Below are 18,796 nucleotides of genomic sequence, written 5' to 3'. Positions count from 1 at the left end.
AAGTCCTGTAAGTAACTCCATTATCTCCAAGCAGAAAAAACAAATTTTCACACCCCAAAACATAACATATCCCAAAAAGAGATAGACCTGATCTGGGTGAACAACATATCCAAAGATCACCCAGATCAGAGCAGGGGGTTCAAAAGTTTCATGGAAGTCTCTTTTTGATTCCAATGATAAAAGTGCACTTCAAATAGTCGAACGGGACCCTTTGTGCACAAAGTCAGGGTTGAAGTGTGTTTGGTAGATTATTTCTTCGTGCATATTTAGCTGAACATAGACGGAGGTGGAAGTCCCAGCGGTGTTCGTGCTGTCGAGTGTCCGATTTCAGTTCCATGAACTCAACGGCAAAACATTGCTGACCATATTCGATTAAACAAGATGGCCGCCGCCACGTGGTCGACTGTACGAACGGCGACCACCCAGCCGTTCGTCAAATAACCGCTTGTTAACTCCCAGCCTGGGGGGTAAATGGGCTGCACACTCCACTTGTGTGTGGTCCGACTGTTCGGTTGTTTGTTCGGTAAACGGGCTGCACACTCCACTTGTGTGTGGTCCGACTGTTCGGTTGTTTGTTCGGTAAACGAACACCATAAGTAGAATCCATTTAGTAGACCCATATACCGAACCGCAGAGGGAAAAAGGCATGAACAAAGCCTGTACACCGCGCAGAGGGAAAAAGGCATGAACAAAGCCTGTACACCGTGCCAAAGCCAGGTCTAATACATGGGCCATAGTCCTGGGGCAAGGAGCTGTTCGTCAATTAACCCAGCCGTTCGTCAATTAACCGCTTGTTAACTCCCAGCCTGGGGGGTAAATGGGCTGCACACTCCACTTATGTGTGGTCCGACTGTTCGGTTGTTTGTTCGGTAAACGAACACCATAAGTAGAATCCATTTAGTAGACCCATATACCGAACCGCAGAGGGAAAAAGGCATGAACAAAGTCTGTACACCGTGCCGAAGCCAGGTCTAATACATGGGCCATAGTCCTGGGTCAAGAGGCTGGCAACCAAGCCCCTCCAAAAACTTGTGGCAAACTCACAGGAAAAGGGAAGTTTGTCACACTGACCAAGTTAAGCGTCTAACAAACCTCATGATAATGAGAGAAGGGGAATGACCCTTGTAACGGACCGTTTCACTTACAAGAGGATAAAACCCAGTTTAGGCGATAATCCCCTTTCCAGATGCACAGGCAGCTACTGCAAACACCATTCTCCCGACTGGAACCACACGAACACTGGAACAGCTGAACAAGAAAAGCAGACATCGGCTTACACTCTTGGCAGTCAGCATACAATCCCATTCCCCCAAAGACCGAGACGACACATCGCTTTGAGGGTTAAGCAAGAACTGTGGACTGGGACACCCAGTCTGGCTTTTATTACAACCAAGTACATACAGGACACTCCCAGGGGGAGGATGAATTTAACCAATCACATGGATGTACCTCCCACACATTTCCTCCCCTTAGATTAGCACTTAACATAATTATACCGTACACCTTTTTCCCCAATTCCTGGATGTACCCCAAATACATATGCTACACCTCCAAAACAGGTATCCCCTGATAGCCCTTATTCAGGGGGACAACATATCCAAGAATCAGGTCATTCGGATGAAGGGTTCGGGAGATATGAAGTTCCAAAGATTTGACCGACCGCATGGGTAAAGTATCCGAAAACAGTTCCATGCATTTTGGCCCTGCGGTCGGTCACAAACAAGGGAATGAAAACAGGCGAATTGCCTGTGTTATAGAGCCTGGAGAGGGTTTGAATGAATTCCCTTGTTTGTGGGGTTCTTTCTACCGAACGGCGGGTCATTCGGTAGTTTCCATACGAATTTCTGGAAGTATGGAGGTCTCAGCGGTGTTTGCCTAGTCAAGTGTCCGATTTTAGTTCCAGACACTCGACGGCAAAACACCGCTGTTCGGTAGTTTAAGATGGCCGCCGCCACGTGGTTGTTTCCTGAATGGCGGCCACCCAGAGGACACAGAACACATTACATGATTGCCAATTACCCGTTTGCAACATTGTTGCAAACGGTAATTGGAGGCACACTTAATCCTGGGTGGTCTGGTTGTTCGGTAGTTTCCTCAATACAATGAATGGAGTGATTCTACCGAACAATCAGATGAAGGCTGCATATATATATATAACCCAGGTTAACTGCATACAAAAATACATACATGACATGAAAGTATTAAAGGCAGGATTACTGTACTACTCTCCACAGTCTTAAAGGTACAGTAGTCCCAAAAGTTCCAATATGTCCATCGCTGCTTTTAAAGGGCCAGCAGCAGCAATACAAATTATTACATGCCCAAATATAGCTTCTAAAGTGCAACACGTCCAGGGGCCATAGTCAGCGGGCAGGAGGCCAGCAGCCAGGCCTCTCCAGTTCACAGTGGCGAAGCTGGTTTCGCCACATTTCTCCCCTTTGCCAATTAGACTAACAGGGTACCTGACTTTCTGCCGGTCAGTGCCCTGGTTAGTCCAGCAACCCACCCACGAAACAGAAATAACAGAGCAGCCCACCCACACTAACCGGTTACCACATCTGGGTGAGAAAGGATTTTGTCCAAGTTCTGGTGTTTCACCACTGCTGGGTGGGAGACGGGTAGGTTGCCTTGGTGGGTTGCTGAGGGGGCAGAGACCAGCGGTACTCTGTCCTGTTGCCAGCATTACCACGGGAGTAGTCTGGTGGGCGCCTGGTTGCTGGAGACTGGCTGTCTCCCCTTTAGGTGCACCGCTCGACTGCCGGAGGGGGAGACCGACTGTCTCCCCTTTGGATCCATCACACTGAGGCTGGGGAACAGGACCGACCGTCCCTATCCCTTGTGCTGTAAGTGCAGAGACTACGGTCCCATCTGCACAGTTGTGGGGCTTAACATCTCCCCTTGGTGAGTTAGGCTGCCGCTGGAGAGAGGGTGTAACAAGCTCCTCTCTCTGGACGGTAAACTGCCGCTGGGGAGGGGGGTTAGCAGGCTCCTCTCCCTGCCACTCTCTCTGCTGGTGGAAAGGGGGACCAGCTGTCTCCCCTTTCATTCTCTTGTCCGGCTGCTGGGGTGCGAGACTGACTGTCTCTGCTCCCTGCAGGACACACTGCCGCTGGGGAGGATGGACGACACCATCAGCTCCCTGGGGCACACACTGCCGCTGGGGAGGGAGGACGCTGCTCTCCTCTCCCTTCGCTTCACACTGCCGTCTTGGCATCTCACTTTGCTGCTGGGGGGCAGGAACAACAACCTCTGCCCCCTGTAACTCAGCCTGCCGCTGGGGAGGAAGGACTGCACCTTCGGCTCCTTTGGACCCACACGGCTGCTGGGGAGGATGGACGACACCATCAGCTCCCTGGGGCACACATTGCCGCTGGGGAGGGAGGACGCTGCTCTCCTCTCCCTTCATTTCACACTGCCTTCTTGGCATCTCACTTTGCTGCTGGGGGGCAGGAACAACAACCTCTGCCCCCTGTAACTCAGCCTGCCGCTGGGGAGGAAGGACGACACCTTCATCTCCCTGGGGTTGCTCACAGGACCAGTCTAGGAACTCTGCCACCTCGGGTACTGCTGGTTGCTGTTGGGCGGGAGGGCCGGTTGTCTCTTCCCAGGCCTCATTGATGAGTCGCAGGTAATCCCCCTCCAGGTTCCATTCCTGGGTAACTAAATATCGTAGGTCTGCCTCGAGGTCAATAGCGCCAAAGAGACCCAGCATGTTCTCTCGGATGCCGTACAGGTCCCAAAAACGATAGTCGGTATCTTCCCCAAAGTCCTCGTCACCACTATTATCCCAAAATAGACCGGGGTCAGTGTAATCTCCGCCTTCTGGGAACTCATACTCTGCCATCCTGGGGACACACTGAGCCGCGTACCACTGTAGCGCCTGGTATGCGTCGTCGAGCACCAGTTCTGCGTATACTAGAATCTCGAGTCTAGTCACCCACTTTTCTGTGGTCTGTTTTCTCAGGAGGGGCATCCGCTCTGCCATTCTAGCCAGAATTCGCTGCCTTCTGCTGCGGCGCTGATCCCCTCGTGAATACTGTACTTCCTCTAGGGCTTCGTCCCACAATTCGGCTCTGACAGTCTCTCTGTACATCAACATGTCCTCTTCTGACATTGCTCTATGCCTCCGGAGTACGGAACCGTACAATCTATCCTGCAACTTCTCCTCCATTTTCTGAGTTCCTTTGTAGATAGGGTCGCTGTACGGATACTAGCGTTGCCCTCAATTTGTAATCCAGAAATGGTGTTGTCTGTAGCTGTCCCTCTGGTTGTAGGAACGATCCCGCCGCTTGCCACCAATTGTAACGGACCGTTTCACTTACAAGAGGATAAAACCCAGTTTAGGCGATAATCCCCTTTCCAGATGCACAGGCAGCTACTGCAAACACCATTCTCCCGACTGGAACCACACGAACACTGGAACAGCTGAACAAGAAAAGCAGACATCGGCTTACACTCTTGGCAGTCAGCATACAATCCCATTCCCCCAAAGACCGAGACGACACATCGCTTTGAGGGTTAAGCAAGAACTGTGGACTGGGACACCCAGTCTGGCTTTTATTACAACCAAGTACATACAGGACACTCCCAGGGGGAGGATGAATTTAACCAATCACATGGATGTACCTCCCATACATTTCCTCCCCTTAGATTAGCACTTAACATAATTATACCGTACACCTTTTTCCCCAATTCCTGGATGTACCCCAAATACATATGCTACACCTCCAAAACAGGTATCCCCTCATAGCCCTTATTCAGGGGGACAACATATCCAAGAATCAGGTCATTCGGATGAAGGGTTCGGGAGATATGAAGTTCCAAAGATTTGACCGACCGCATGGGTAAAGTATCCGAAAACAGTTCCATGCATTTTGGCCCTGCGGTCGGTCACAAACAAGGGAATGAAAACAGGCGAATTGCCTGTGTTATAGAGCCTGGAGAGGGTTTGAATGAATTCCCTTGTTTGTGGGGTTCTTTCTACCGAACGGCGGGTCATTCGGTAGTTTCCATACGAATTTCTGGAAGTATGGAGGTCTCAGCGGTGTTTGCCTAGTCAAGTGTCCGATTTTAGTTCCAGACACTCGACGGCAAAACACCGCTGTTCGGTAGTTTAAGATGGCCGCCGCCACGTGGTTGTTTCCTGAATGGCGGCCACCCAGAGGACACAGAACACATTACATGATTGCCAATTACCCGTTTGCAACATTGTTGCAAACGGTAATTGGAGGCACACTTAATCCTGGGTGGTCTGGTTGTTCGGTAGTTTCCTCAATACAATGAATGGAGTGATTCTACCGAACAATCAGATGAAGGCTGCATATATATATATAACCCAGGTTAACTGCATACAAAAATACATACATGACATGAAAGTATTAAAGGCAGGATTACTGTACTACGCTCCACAGTCTTAAAGGTACAGTAGTCCCAAAAGTTCCAATATGTCCATCGCTGCTTTTAAAGGGCCAGCAGCAGCAATACAAATTATTACATGCCCAAATATAGCTTCTAAAGTGCAACACGTCCAGGGGCCATAGTCAGCGGGCAGGAGGCCAGCAGCCAGGCCTCTCCAGTTCACAGTGGCGAAGCTGGTTTCGCCACAACCCTTATTAATGATTTGACATGCCGTCTGATTGTAGAAAAGCATTGTACAGTTTGTCCAGACCAGGAGTGTCCCCAGGGCGCTGCTGCGTCCACAATAGGATAAATTTCAAACAATGCTGAAGTCAGATTAAAGGCCTCCAACTGATTCGGTTTCGGTAGGCCAACAGCCCCACAGCCATTGATCACCACAAATAGCGGCAAAGCCAGTGGAAGCCGCTACATCTGGCCAGAGCATTGGGGAATTGTCCGAAATAGGAGGGATTAACATAGATTCCCCATTCCACTGACAAAGGAATTTCTGCCATATCCGTAAATCTGCCGTGGCCTGGTAATCAAGAGAAACCCTACTGTCTTTGGAGGGAAGACACGGTAATAAACAAAGAAGCTGTTTAACCCCTTAAGAACGCAGCCAAATGTACAAGTTGTGATCCAAAAAAAACGTAAACAAAACCTGGCATTTGCGCTATATGTCTGTCCAACCATAATTCACCTCTTTCATATTAAATGCACCCACACTTATTATATATAATTTTATTCAGGGGAAACAGGGCTTTCGTTTAGCATCAAATATTTAGGTATGGAACATAATTTAATATGAAAAAAATATAAAAAAAATGGGAGAAAATAAGATTTTGAAAAATTTTTTTAGTTCTACGTGACATTCTAACTGTGAATGTCAAAATACTGTTTGCTTTTACTGCAATACAATACACATATTTGTATTCAGCGATGTCTCACGTGTAAAACAGTACCCCCTATGTACAGGTTTTATGGTGTTTTGGGAAGTTACAGGGTCAAATATAGCGTGTTACATATTTCATTTTTTTCACATTGAAATTCGCCAGATTGGTTACGTTGCCTTTGAGACCATACGGTAGCCCAGAAATAAGAATTACCCCCATGATGGCATACCATTTGCAAAAGTAGACAACCTAAGGTATTGCAAATGGAGTATGTCCAGTCTTTTTTAGTAGCCACTTGGTCACAAACACTGGCCAAAGTTAGTGTTAATATTTGAAAATGCAAAAAACTAATTTGAACGCAAATTTTGGCCAGTGTTTGTGACTAAGTGGCTACTAAAAAAACTGAACATACCCTATTTGCAATACCCTGGGTTGTCTACTATTGCAAATGGTATGCCATCATGGGGATAATTTTCATTCCTGGGCTACCATACGGTCTCAAAGGCAACCTGGCGAATTTTAATGTGAAAAAACTGAAACGCAAACCTTATATTTGACTCTGTAACTTTTGAAAACACCATAAAACCTGTACATGAGGGGTACTGTTATACTCAGGAGACTTCGCTGAACACAAATATTAGTGTTTCAAAACAGTAAAACGTATCACAACAATTATATCGTCAGTGTAAGTGCCATTTGTGTGTGAAAAATGCAAAAAATGTCACTGTCACTGACGATATCGTCGTTGTAATATAGTTTACTGTTTTGAAACACTAATATGTGTTCAGCGAAGTCTTCCGAGTAAAACAGTACCCCCCATGTACAGGTTTCATGGTGTCTTGGAAAGTTACAGGGTTCAATATAGTGCTAGAAAATGTAATTCCCTGAAATTTCGGCCTGGGTTGGCAGGCAGGTCCTGCAAATTGTAATTAATAAAATGACCTAATTATGTAAAATTATTACATAAATATATGCGTAGAATTATATATATATGTGTGTATATATATATATATATATATATATATATATATATATATATATATATATATATAAAAATTGGATATTCCAGCACTCCAACTTTGAGAATATTGCCTGGTGCGCAGTCAAAATATAATAAATAGAAAATGAAAAAATAATACCGGCACTCTAGGTCTTCCAGACATTCGTTGTTTTATTGTAAGTCAATCCAGAGGGTCAACGTTTCAGCTCCTGCTTGGAGCTTTCATCAGGACATATAAAAATCACATCATAAAATGACAGGCTTATATAGGACTAGAGATCATTAAAACACTTACCAATATACAGCTGTTGCTTGTTGTCTCCAATGCACGGCGTCTAGTCGGCTCTATTGCGCATGCGCGCCGTTCACTTCCTCGTTCCGGGTCAGCTGGGGTCCTCCACGTGACCTGGCTGCGTCACGTTGCCATGGCGATCGTAGTAAACTCTACGATCCAGTGCAACATTGTGTTTCCGCCTGCCGGGGGGAGAATTACTCCTTCTTTCAGTGGAGGATGCACCCTTAGACCGGACTGGGACTATGTTTTAAATGTTTAATTGCCGAGATCGTCGTGCATAGGGGCAACAGAATGCATACATGGAACAGAAAAAGAAACTCAAAATAAAATAACAATTTGACAAAGTGTTATATTCTATAATTACAATATACACAGTACTCCTATTAAGTGAAGCTCTATATATATATATATATATATATGTGTTATTGATTACAATCAAAATTCTGTCTAATGATGTAATATATGTGTATATTATATCCATAAATATATATGTGGTATATGGTAGAGTATAGTATATACTCCACATTTAAAGTGATAGTGCCTAATATTTCATCATAGAATAGAATATATACTCCACATCTAAAGTGATAGTATATATAATAGTCTATCTCACTATATTGAAAAGAGTGAAAAAGAATAATCCAAATTCATAACAATAATCAAAACAAAATATCAAAATCAATCTTAATTAAAGTGTCACTAGTGTCTATACGTGAGAAAACTGTGAGACTATTATAGTTTATATTTCTTACTGCCATGTTAATGCTATTAATAGATAGATTAGGTAAGTGTCCAATGATAACTTTGTACATACTATCAACATGACATGGTATACTTAAAAGAAACAGTATGGAGGAGAGATAAACAGTAATGACATCTAACATCATGATATATATATAATACCATTGCTCTATATCTTAATAATCACCTATAGTAACTAGAAGGCAATATTTACAGAAACGGACTAAAAGAACATTTTTCGTTAAGGCCTTTAGGGGATAATGTGTTAAGTTCCAATGTCCAGAATGTCTCCCGCTGTAGCAAGAGTTTACCTCTGTTGCCACCTCTAGCCATTTCTGGAACATGGTCTATGGCCAAACATCTCAATGAAGAAAGTTGATGTTGTTTTTCTAAGAAATGTCGGGCCACAGGCTTATCCGTCTTACCATCACGATAGGCAAGACGGATGCTTGACCTGTGGCCCCTTATTCTCTCGCACAGAGCAGTCTCTGTTTTTCCTATATAGCTTAGTCCACAGGGACATGTAAGCTTATAGATCACAAACTCAGTGCGGCAATGTATTCGATGGGATATTTTATAAACCTTACCCGTATGTGGGTGGGCAAAGGTTTTGGCTGGAATAATGTGACCACAGGTCACGCATCCCAGACATCTCACACAGCCATAGTTCTTCTTTGTCACCGCTGTTGGATTATAGCAGTGGATCGGGTCTGTCTTTACCAACATCTCTCTTAGGTTTTTATTCTTCTTAAAGCAAAACATAGGTTGTTGTGTCAGTTGCTTGGGTAGAGTCTGATCCTGTTTCAGCATATTCCAATTTTTTAAGATGGACTTGGTCACCTCTTGACTTGCCGTATGTAGCTTCATCGGGAATACCATTCTAATATTACGTTCTTTCTCCGGTTTTTCCATTTTCTTGTGGAATTGTGTCCTTGCCCTATTAAGGGCCTGTTCCAAAGCTAGCTTTTTATAACCTCGCATTGTAAACTTCAAGTGCATAGCTTTCAGTTGTTCTTCACATTGTTCCATCTGTGAGTTGTTGCGGAATACACGTAAAAATTGGGAGAACGGTAGAGAGTTTTTCAATGACTTCGGATGGAAGCTTTCATAGTGCAATAAGGTGTTCCGATCCGTATTCTTCGTATACAATTTATACTCAATTTTTTGGTTTATCACCATTAATTCAACATCTAGAAATTGGATGCATTTATCATCGATATGTGAGGTTACCTTGATTGGGGTGGGCAGATTATTGATGTAGTTAACTAATGATGATGCTTCCTCTTTGGAACCACTCCACAGTATTAAGATATCGTCAATATATCTATAATATTTTACGATATGATCATTGAAATTTGTCAATATGTATTGCTTTTCAAAATCGTACATGTACGCGTTAGCATACATGGGGGCCATAGCCGCCCCCATTGAAGTACCCGAAATTTGAAGAAACCATTTGGTTTCGAAGCGACAGTAGTTATTGCTGAGTGTCAATGATAAGAGTTCCAAAACGAACTTTAACTGATTTTATTTTATTTTCAGACAGCAGGGGGAGTACCTGTCATTACAGGCACTCCCCCTGCTGGCACTGCCTTGGACTGCTATGCCGTCCATGTGATCGCGGGGTCCTCGCAAGGACCTCGCGATCACATGGCTCTGGGCGGCCGAAGAGGACGGAGGAGGGCTCCCTGGGCTCCCAGGTAAGTCCCCCATACTGCGATCGCCGGCGTCGTATCGCCGGCGACCGGGTAGGTACATAAGATCGCAGGACGTTCTATGCCGTCCTGCGGATTTTAGACCCACTAAAATGGGGACGGCATAGAACGTCCTGCGGTCTTAAGGGGTTAATGAATGACCTGCCCTGAGGGATGATTCTCATCGCAACATTACACGATCCGAGCAATGATTGTAATTCTTACGGCTACAGGAACCCAGTAGTAAGTAATCATCAATACCCGCTAGGATACATTCAATTTGTATCCCTTGGTAAGCTGGATTCCATAGCCATTGAGTCGAGTTGAATGCCAAGAAAACTGACTATGTTGTCGGGACCTTCTGTTTTGGAAGGTGAAACTGGGACACCCAAACTCTCAAATAGCTGTATGGCATCCTATAGACTATGTGGCGGATTATCATTGCACTCTATGGTGAGAAAATCGTCTAAATAGTGAAGTACTGATGGACATCTACATGAATTAAGAAGTAACCAGCATAAGGCCTCGGCAAAAGTATCAGAAATTTTTGGGCTACTTTTTGAACCTAACGTCAGCCTATTGAAAAAATAATACTGGTTTCTACACTTAACCCCTTAAGGACCAAACTTCTGGAATAAAAGGGAATCATGACATGTCACACATGTCATGTGTCCTTAAGGGGTTAACACCATGGAGATGCCATAGAGAAGGATGAATTGGGAGTAATTTGAAGGACTTAACCATTTCGGTCTTACTTAACCATGCCCCAACACTGGTTTATATGATAGCTTGGACAGCATTGTCTATCATGGCATATTGTAGAGAGAATTCCTCGGATGGAAATAAACTGGGAATGGTGGAGGAGTGTTTCCATGTGACTACACCTATTGGATTTGTCCGCCAAATAGCAAAGGGAGGTGGGAACCCTTGATCCAATTTGTGTAGTAAAAGTGTGTAAACTGAACTTGGGTCATTGATAGCTGACTGCAAGTTTTTACATTCCATAATACCAGTAGGTAAGGCCAAAATGCCAGTGTGGAAACCGTTCCGAAAACCCTGAAACCAAGAATTCCACTAATTGTGGAGATGAGTTTGCGTTAAATCAGTTTTTATTGAGATCAACATATGGAACTTTTTACCCATGCATGGTGCATACTTAACAAGTGACATAGCTTATTGAGTCGGTATATCTATAGCGGTTTGGGGTTTGCCTTCGCAGAGGCATGTTGTGCGTGATCTCTGAGGTTGTTGAGACCGGCATTTTTAACTGGTGACCCACGCAGGGGATTGTTCCTAAGGCTAGTGCTCATTTCACGGGTCCATTATAGCTTGTTGCTCATCTTATTCATGTCTGGGGGTTCAGTTCGTCGTCAATGTCTTCGGTCTGAGTGTGTGTCTGAGCTTCCATGAAGCATTGAGTAGCATGTCTGTCTGTTGCCGTTATGTGGTTATTCCGACTGGTGACTGGGTGTAAGTGGTGTGGGTGTTTGCCATGTCTCTGGGTTGGTTTAGTGTTGCTTGTGGATTATCCAGTCTTGTGTTAGTGTGTGGGATGTGGTGTGGGGGTTAGGTCTATGGGGTTGGTCGGTCTGGTCTGTCAGGGGTTGTCCTGTGTCTAGTGGTCTATGTTCACAGGTAGGGAAGAGTGGGATTCGACTGTTAGGGATAGGTGTGGAAGACAGAAAAGAGAAGGAGGGAAAGAGGGGTACGATTTGGGTGTAGCCCCCGGCCATCGCCCCTGCCTGTCACCCCCCTGCTGGCGATGTCCCCCCTAAGAGATAGCGGCTTGTCACCAGTGAGGTGTAGATCTGGGAGATGGCACTTGGTGGAGGTGTGTCTTGTAAGTGGGCGGATTACGCATGTCAGGGTTATCACATGCGTAGGATCTTGTCAGGCTTGGGAATGGGCTGTGGTCGCCCGCTGGAAAGTATGGATTGCGGTTTGGGCCGGTCGTGAAATAGTATTTAGTCCCGTTCTGGTGCCAAAGTTGGAGTGTGGCCTTAACAAGCGGGATTGAGAGTTGGGTTTGTTTGCTCATTTCCTTTGTGATCCAGGGCAGGGTGTGGTTTGTCTCTCATCTTTGTGGACCAGCTGATGATTCCGTTAGTTGGGAGTGAGCTATACGCGGGGGTTTGCACCGCCAAACGAATTTGCGGATTTCCGCCTGTATGGCTGTGAAGGTCTTCAGGGCCTGGATTGGTACTGTTTGATGGAGAGGAGTTTGACGCGAACAGTTGAGACAACTTAATAACATTAACAGTTGTGAAATACGGTTTGGGATGTAGTTTATTGGGGCACATTGTCTTAGAATGTGCTTTGAAACATTGTGTACAGATATGTAATAACCTACAGGCACTGAACCCACGAGCACCCGCATTAAAATTGTTACATATTTGGGATTTCCCAAGGAACACAATTGGTCTGCCAAGCTTATCTTTTATGACTTTCTCAGACCTGGCTGGTAAACCAGGGGGTTGTTGGCCCGAGACTGAGGCGTCATTAGGATGAAGATTTGTCCTGTGGGAGGTTGAAGAATACAAAGCACAGGCTGGGGTCCTCAGGCCGGCGAAATGCCTACAGAACAACTCTGTATCCAGTTTACTCCAGTTATTGACCGTATTAAACTGGGCCAGAGTTGGCACTGTTTTGGGCAAGAATGACCTATGATAATCATAAAAGGCATATCCGCCGTATTTGTGCCCCAGGTCCACCAGCTTATGCATATACATGTCGAATTCTTCTCTCCTATGTGGCAAATTAGTACACATCACATCCCTATAGATCCCAAATGCCAGTACGAATTCGGGAATGGTACGTTTTTTACTGAGTCTGGGATCTCTGGCCTTAAAGGGACACTCCAGGCACCCAGACCACTTCTGCCCATTGAAGTGGTCTGGGTGCCAACTCCCACTACCCTTAACCATGCAACTGTAATTATTGCAGTTTCTTATAAACTGCAATAATTACCTTGCAGGGTTAACTCCACCTCTAGTGGCTGTCTACTAGACAGCCACTAGAGGGCACTTCCTGCTCTATAGCACAGAAAACCTGTGCTAGAGCGTTGCTCAATTCTCTGTAGGAAAGCATTGAAAAGCATTTTCAATGGTTTCCTATGGGGAGCTCCAATGCGCATGCGCGGCATTGCCGGGCATGCGCATTAGGTCTCCCGGCTGGTGGGCGGGATCAGTCTCGCCCACCGGCCGATGTAATGACTGGGAGGAGCAGCGGCGAGAAGAAACCACCGCCGAGGGACATCGGCGGGGTCTCAGGTAAGTGACCTGAAGAGATTTTCACCCCTTCAGCTACCGGGGATGGGAGGTGGGAGGGAGAGGGGACCTGCAGTGCCAGGAAAACGGATAAGTCCCCATAAGCATACATCTTATTCTCCACGATATCCTGGGAAGCAATAAGAACAATAAGTCCTTACCTTCCAGGAAATCTTTGCGGATCTGAGGTGGTACCATATGGGCTGCTGTTATCATGAGAGTATCAATTGGAGGTATGGGGACTGCTACATTACCCTGTAAAATAGCCGTAGCAGCTGCTAGAGATGAAGCATCTGACAAAGTCGGGTTCGTTGACAAGTGGCCCGACTCTAATCTCTCGATTCTATCTCTAATTTGGCCCATGGATGATAGGAGAGAAGGGGTTTTAACTCCTTCAGCGCCGTGGGAGGGGGGCACCCCAAGAGCCTATAGTGCCAGGAAATCGGGTTTGTTTTCGTGGCACTATAGTGTTCTTTTAAGAGGAAGCCTGCTACGAATGGGATAAAAGTGCCGAACAGCAGACAGGAGATATTCTCCCTCACATACACATAAATAAACACATGCACGTACTCTCTCTAAAATACAGATTTTTCCTTTCACTTACAAACCTTCTCTCTTATAAACAAACGCACTCTTGTACAGATAAACATTCTCTCTCACTCATACAAGTGATTTACAGTCCTGCATTACCAATGTCAGTTCCATCCAGCCTGGACAGTAATGATTGGCTGTGAGCAGTTTATCCCAGCATTCTCTGTCTCCAATACTGTCCAGGTTGCATGAAATGGACACTATTAATGCAGAAACAATAGCAGAGAAATATAGAGTATTTCATACTTCAACACATACTGCAATCTCTTCATAGTAATCTGCACACACTGACAGAAAGACTGAGTATTTAAACTTACAATAAGGAGATATTTACAATAAGGAAATATTTACAATTAAGAGATATTTACAATAAGGAGATATTTACAATAAGGAGATATTTACAATAAGGAGATATTTACAATAAAGAGATATTTACAATAAGGAGATATTTATAATTAAGAGATATTTACAAATGGGGCGGAGCTTGAACGCTGAAGTGAACGGTCGCATACTAAGGGAGCTTCGAGCTGAAACAGGGGAAAAACGCTTGAAATTCCCCCCCTCACCGACCCAACTATCAGGCAATCACCCCAAAATCCTTATGGGGAGAAAGGGGAAGAAAATGATACCGCACAAGCCCATATCGGGACAAACGATAGGAGACTTATGGAGGCAGACGCGTGGAGCCTCCGAAGCAAGCATGGCGGCTCAGCACGGTGGGTGCTCGGACTTCTCCGAGAATATGTCCGACGAGGAGGAGAGGGGACAAGCCCCCAATCCACCACAAAAGTCGCAACAATGCGGTAGAGGGACGGATACAGAGCCGATCACCATAGCGATCATGAAGGCACTAATGGCGGACCTGAAGCGCAGCTTCCACGAGGAGGTCGCGGCGCTCCGTGCTGACCTGAAAGGCCTGACAGGCCGCATCTCCAAACAGGAGAGCTCCTCACAATCACAGGCACAGGCACAGAGTGTCGCTACTATACAACACTCTGTACAAGCCCTGGAACTACAGACTACAGACTACAGCAATATGAACACCGCCTCGCGGCGCTTGAGGACGTCAGGCGGGCCTCCAATATTAAAATCAGGGGAGTCCGAGAAGACATCACTGAGGCCGAACTGCCTAAATTAACGGAGCGCATACTACAAGAAATATTACCACGCAGCCAGAACTCAACAATCACCCCAGAAAGGGTCTTCAAAGTCCCTAAACCCACCAACGCTCCAACCGCGGCCTCGAGAGATGTCATTATGACCCTCCGAAATGGCGGACACAAGGTGGCGATCCTGACTGCCCTCCGAGGCAGAACCCCCTTCCGCTTCGAAAACATGGACCTCTCTCTATTCCCAGACCTGTCCAGTGGCACCCTGGCCTGGTGTAGATCGCTGCGGCCGCTTACCTTAATCCTGCGTGCCCGCAAGATCGACTAGCGATGGCGAGCCCCCAGGACACTGGTGGTCCAAAGGGGATCAAACCTGCACAGCATTCAGGACATCCGGGATGCCCCGGCCTTCCTCCGGCTCCTGGACCTACCACAAGACCTGCTGTCCCCGGCTAGTGTGGCCACCAAGGACAGCAACAGCTCCCCTAACCGCACCCACACCTGGGACCCAGATCGGATCACCCCATTCATCCCCAAAAGCTCCACGCCGGTGCCTACTCTGCAATCACGACATAAAAGCACAGAGACACTCACCTGTTGGAGGCACGGCACAACCACCTGGTTTCAGTAGGGACACAGCAAATAACCTGCGACCCAGTGTCATCCGGAAAACTGCAGGAGTGCCCTGTAATAGGACCGACATGACCAGACAAGAAACCGGCAGCATGATAGCATACACCGAGGACCCCCGACATCAACAAAGACCCTATCACTCCCTGGCAACCCTGTGTCCCTGCCCCAGCTGAACCAAGGGGTCAAACTCAAGACGGATACACTGAGACTATTTTTATTTCTTATTAGTATTCTTATTATTTTCAATTTTTCTGCTTGGCATCCAGAGACTCACCTGATAAGACCAGCTGGCTCATATGTCTGGACCGTTGGTATGAGCAGCAAGACGTAGACCTTACATACCTTCTCTTTCTCGTTGTTTTACCTACCACACATATATTGCCTCATAACGAACGGAAGCATACCAGCAGCTATAATTATAATAATTTCCTCAGTACAAGTTTAACCTAACCTATAGCTGTTACTCAGTTTTAATGTTCTCCAGACAAAACCGTGATATTGAACCTCTCACTTTAAAATTGTTTTAAAATGTTCTTAACTCTTTAAACGCTACAGTACTAACCGTAAGCCTGCCTAGCTCAGTTAACCCAAAACAAACAAATGACAATATGCGGCTAGATCCCTCCATGTTTTAGCCTCTTCTAACATGTATGCTTAAACCTGCTAACCACTTCAGGTACTTATCTTTCAATTTAAAAAGTGTGCATAGTCTATCCCATCAGGCAACTGTAATTCTATGTGACTAACATTTAGTAACCGCTGCTGTGGCACTACTAGACAATATGTTGTCGATACTACTACTACTATTATCATAACCTGTTCCTTACTCTAGTAATGATCAGTATGGATTTAACTCTGTGTCAAGCGCTAATAACCTCAAAAATGTGCAACGTTTTTTTTTTCCAATGCCTATTTCATGCAAATCTATGTTTGACCTTGCAAGCCCCAGCTGTTGTGGCAGGGTGTGCTATATGTCTTTTTCCATGCACAAATAAAAATAAAGAATTAAAAAAAAAAGAAAAAAAAAAGTAAGAGAGATTTACAATAAGGAGATATTTACGATAAGGAGATAATTACAATAAGGAGATATTTACAATAAGGAGATATTTACAATAAGGAGATATTTATATCCTATCTGTTCCCACTGATTGACTGACAGTGAGTAAATCATGGCAGACTGAGATCTTATGACCCAATAAAGCACAGAGCTGGATATATTCCATCTAGACACAGTGACGTCATGCAATGATGACGTCAGAGCCATGTTATATTATTGTGTATTATACAAACACTGACCTCTGACATCAAACACAAACTGACCTGGAACCAGACCGGAAGTGAAAACTAGCGTGGACCGAGTTTGCGTTCCAAAAGAATCACCACCAGCCGACAGCTTCCTGTTTACGTCACACGGAGGTGCAAAGCCTGTCGGGAGTTGTAGTTTCCGTTTGTTAATTGTGTTCTAGACCGGAAACGGAAGCAGCGTGTTGCTGGGAGATGGAGTGTAACTGTCAATAAAGCTGGTTACAGCTCATATCATGTATGGAGGGCAATGCTCTCTGTCAGTAGCAGGAAAATCCCATTTATAGCCTGAAACATAATGTGTCTCCAAACCAGGAGCCTGGGGGCAGACATTTTATTTTATCAATAAACTTTATTATATTACCCAGCATTCCACTGGGTTTATTATTTATTACTTCTCCTCCTGTGTTTTATATTTAGAACTTCAATCTCTTCCCAATAGAAATAGCTTTTTACAAAGTGGATATTGTTAATTATTAATACTGTGACACATTTTACCATTTTTCTCACTATTGTTAATCTATGTTTTGCATGTTATTCCTTATTTACTAATAAACATTTAATTAATGGAACATTTGGTGAACGTCGCCCTCATACACTCTATCAATAGCATTTATTCCCAGACATCCCAACGTGCAAAAACTAATTTCAGGGAACTTGACACAAAGATATGTGCACTAGCACATACACACAAATATGCACACTGGCACAGATACACACTGACATACACACAAATACACACACTGACACATGCACACAGATGCCCACACTGGCACACACACACACACTCAGTAACACACACTGACACATACATCCAAACACAGATGCCCACACTGGCACACACACACAAATAACAATAAAAGATAGGTACTAGTGATGTAGAATTATTAAAAAATCTTATTGTACTTATATTAAATTGCTGCTCTAACTCTGTATTAACCTGATACTGTGCCAAATCCTCCATTTTGTCCTCATAACCTGACTTCTCCATATGAAAACTACATTACATGACAGTATTTCTCAGCACATCTAATACAATAGACAAAGACTGTATTCTCCATAAGGATATGACTAACCCAGGAACTGTTGAATTTCCCCTAACTCGCAACATAGTATAATTTAAAGGCCATGAGAACACAGTAGTAATGAAATGTTCTATTCATAAGAGACCTTGCACCTAACCACGAGATTTGACATCACCGACCGAGTAAAATGACGCTCAAGACCCCTTGTCCCCCACCCGTGTCCAAAAAAGTACCACCTCTTGGTGGGTGGACACGGAACTAACCACTTAGTTTTTGATCCAATTAATTATATTGATAGGTGGACACTAACCCAGACACTTAACAATTAATCCAATTAATGATGTTTATTCACTGATATCTTGATAATCAATGATGACGAAAATGTCTCTTAAAAGGGCCTGCGCGCCCTTTGATTCTTCACTTGCCAATAAATTTCCTCGAAGTTATTTTAACCTGAACTCCGTGTGTCAGACTGAATTACTTCAGCGTATATACGCAATTCAATTCTCTTTAATTTGGACAGGAACAGATAGACACTTAAACATTTTGGTTTACTGAAAAAGTACCATAACAACTTTGGCGCCCGAACAGGGACTCCGGGCTATGTCTGGCCGGTGAGCCGTCCTAAGGAAGACAAGGGTGGACGGAGGAATCCAGGGGGAAGGAAAGGAGATTGATCACCTCCAGGTACACGGTAGAGACTTCTGCAGAGCCACCGGTATGTTCCGGCTCCTTTGATTGACCCGTCCACGTGTCTGTGACTGCTTCCCGGGAGGACATCAAAGACAGGTAATATCTTGCCCGGAGTCTTATTACCCATTTGTTACCTGCATTTAGTCTATCTGTTGCC

At 45.0% G+C, this 18,796-nt stretch overlaps 1 protein-coding gene across 1 annotated transcript in view; it reads right to left on the bottom strand.

Annotated features, from left to right (window-relative positions):
• Positions 1-17,482, bottom strand: part of LOC134574536 (gastrula zinc finger protein XlCGF26.1-like) — a 229,658-nt gene extending 212,176 nt beyond the window's left edge. The window contains exon 1 of the mRNA XM_063433650.1: positions 16,940-17,482. The gene's annotated coding sequence lies outside the window, so the exon portion shown is untranslated. The remainder of the gene's footprint in view (positions 1-16,939) is intronic.
• Positions 17,483-18,796: the final 1,314 nt, after the last annotated feature.

This window comes from Pelobates fuscus, chromosome 10 (genome assembly GCF_036172605.1).
Source record: "Pelobates fuscus isolate aPelFus1 chromosome 10, aPelFus1.pri, whole genome shotgun sequence".
Classification (NCBI taxonomy): Eukaryota; Metazoa; Chordata; class Amphibia; order Anura; family Pelobatidae; genus Pelobates; species Pelobates fuscus.
Note: the sequence above shows the minus strand (reverse complement) of the source record. Positions and strands in the feature narration are given on the sequence as shown.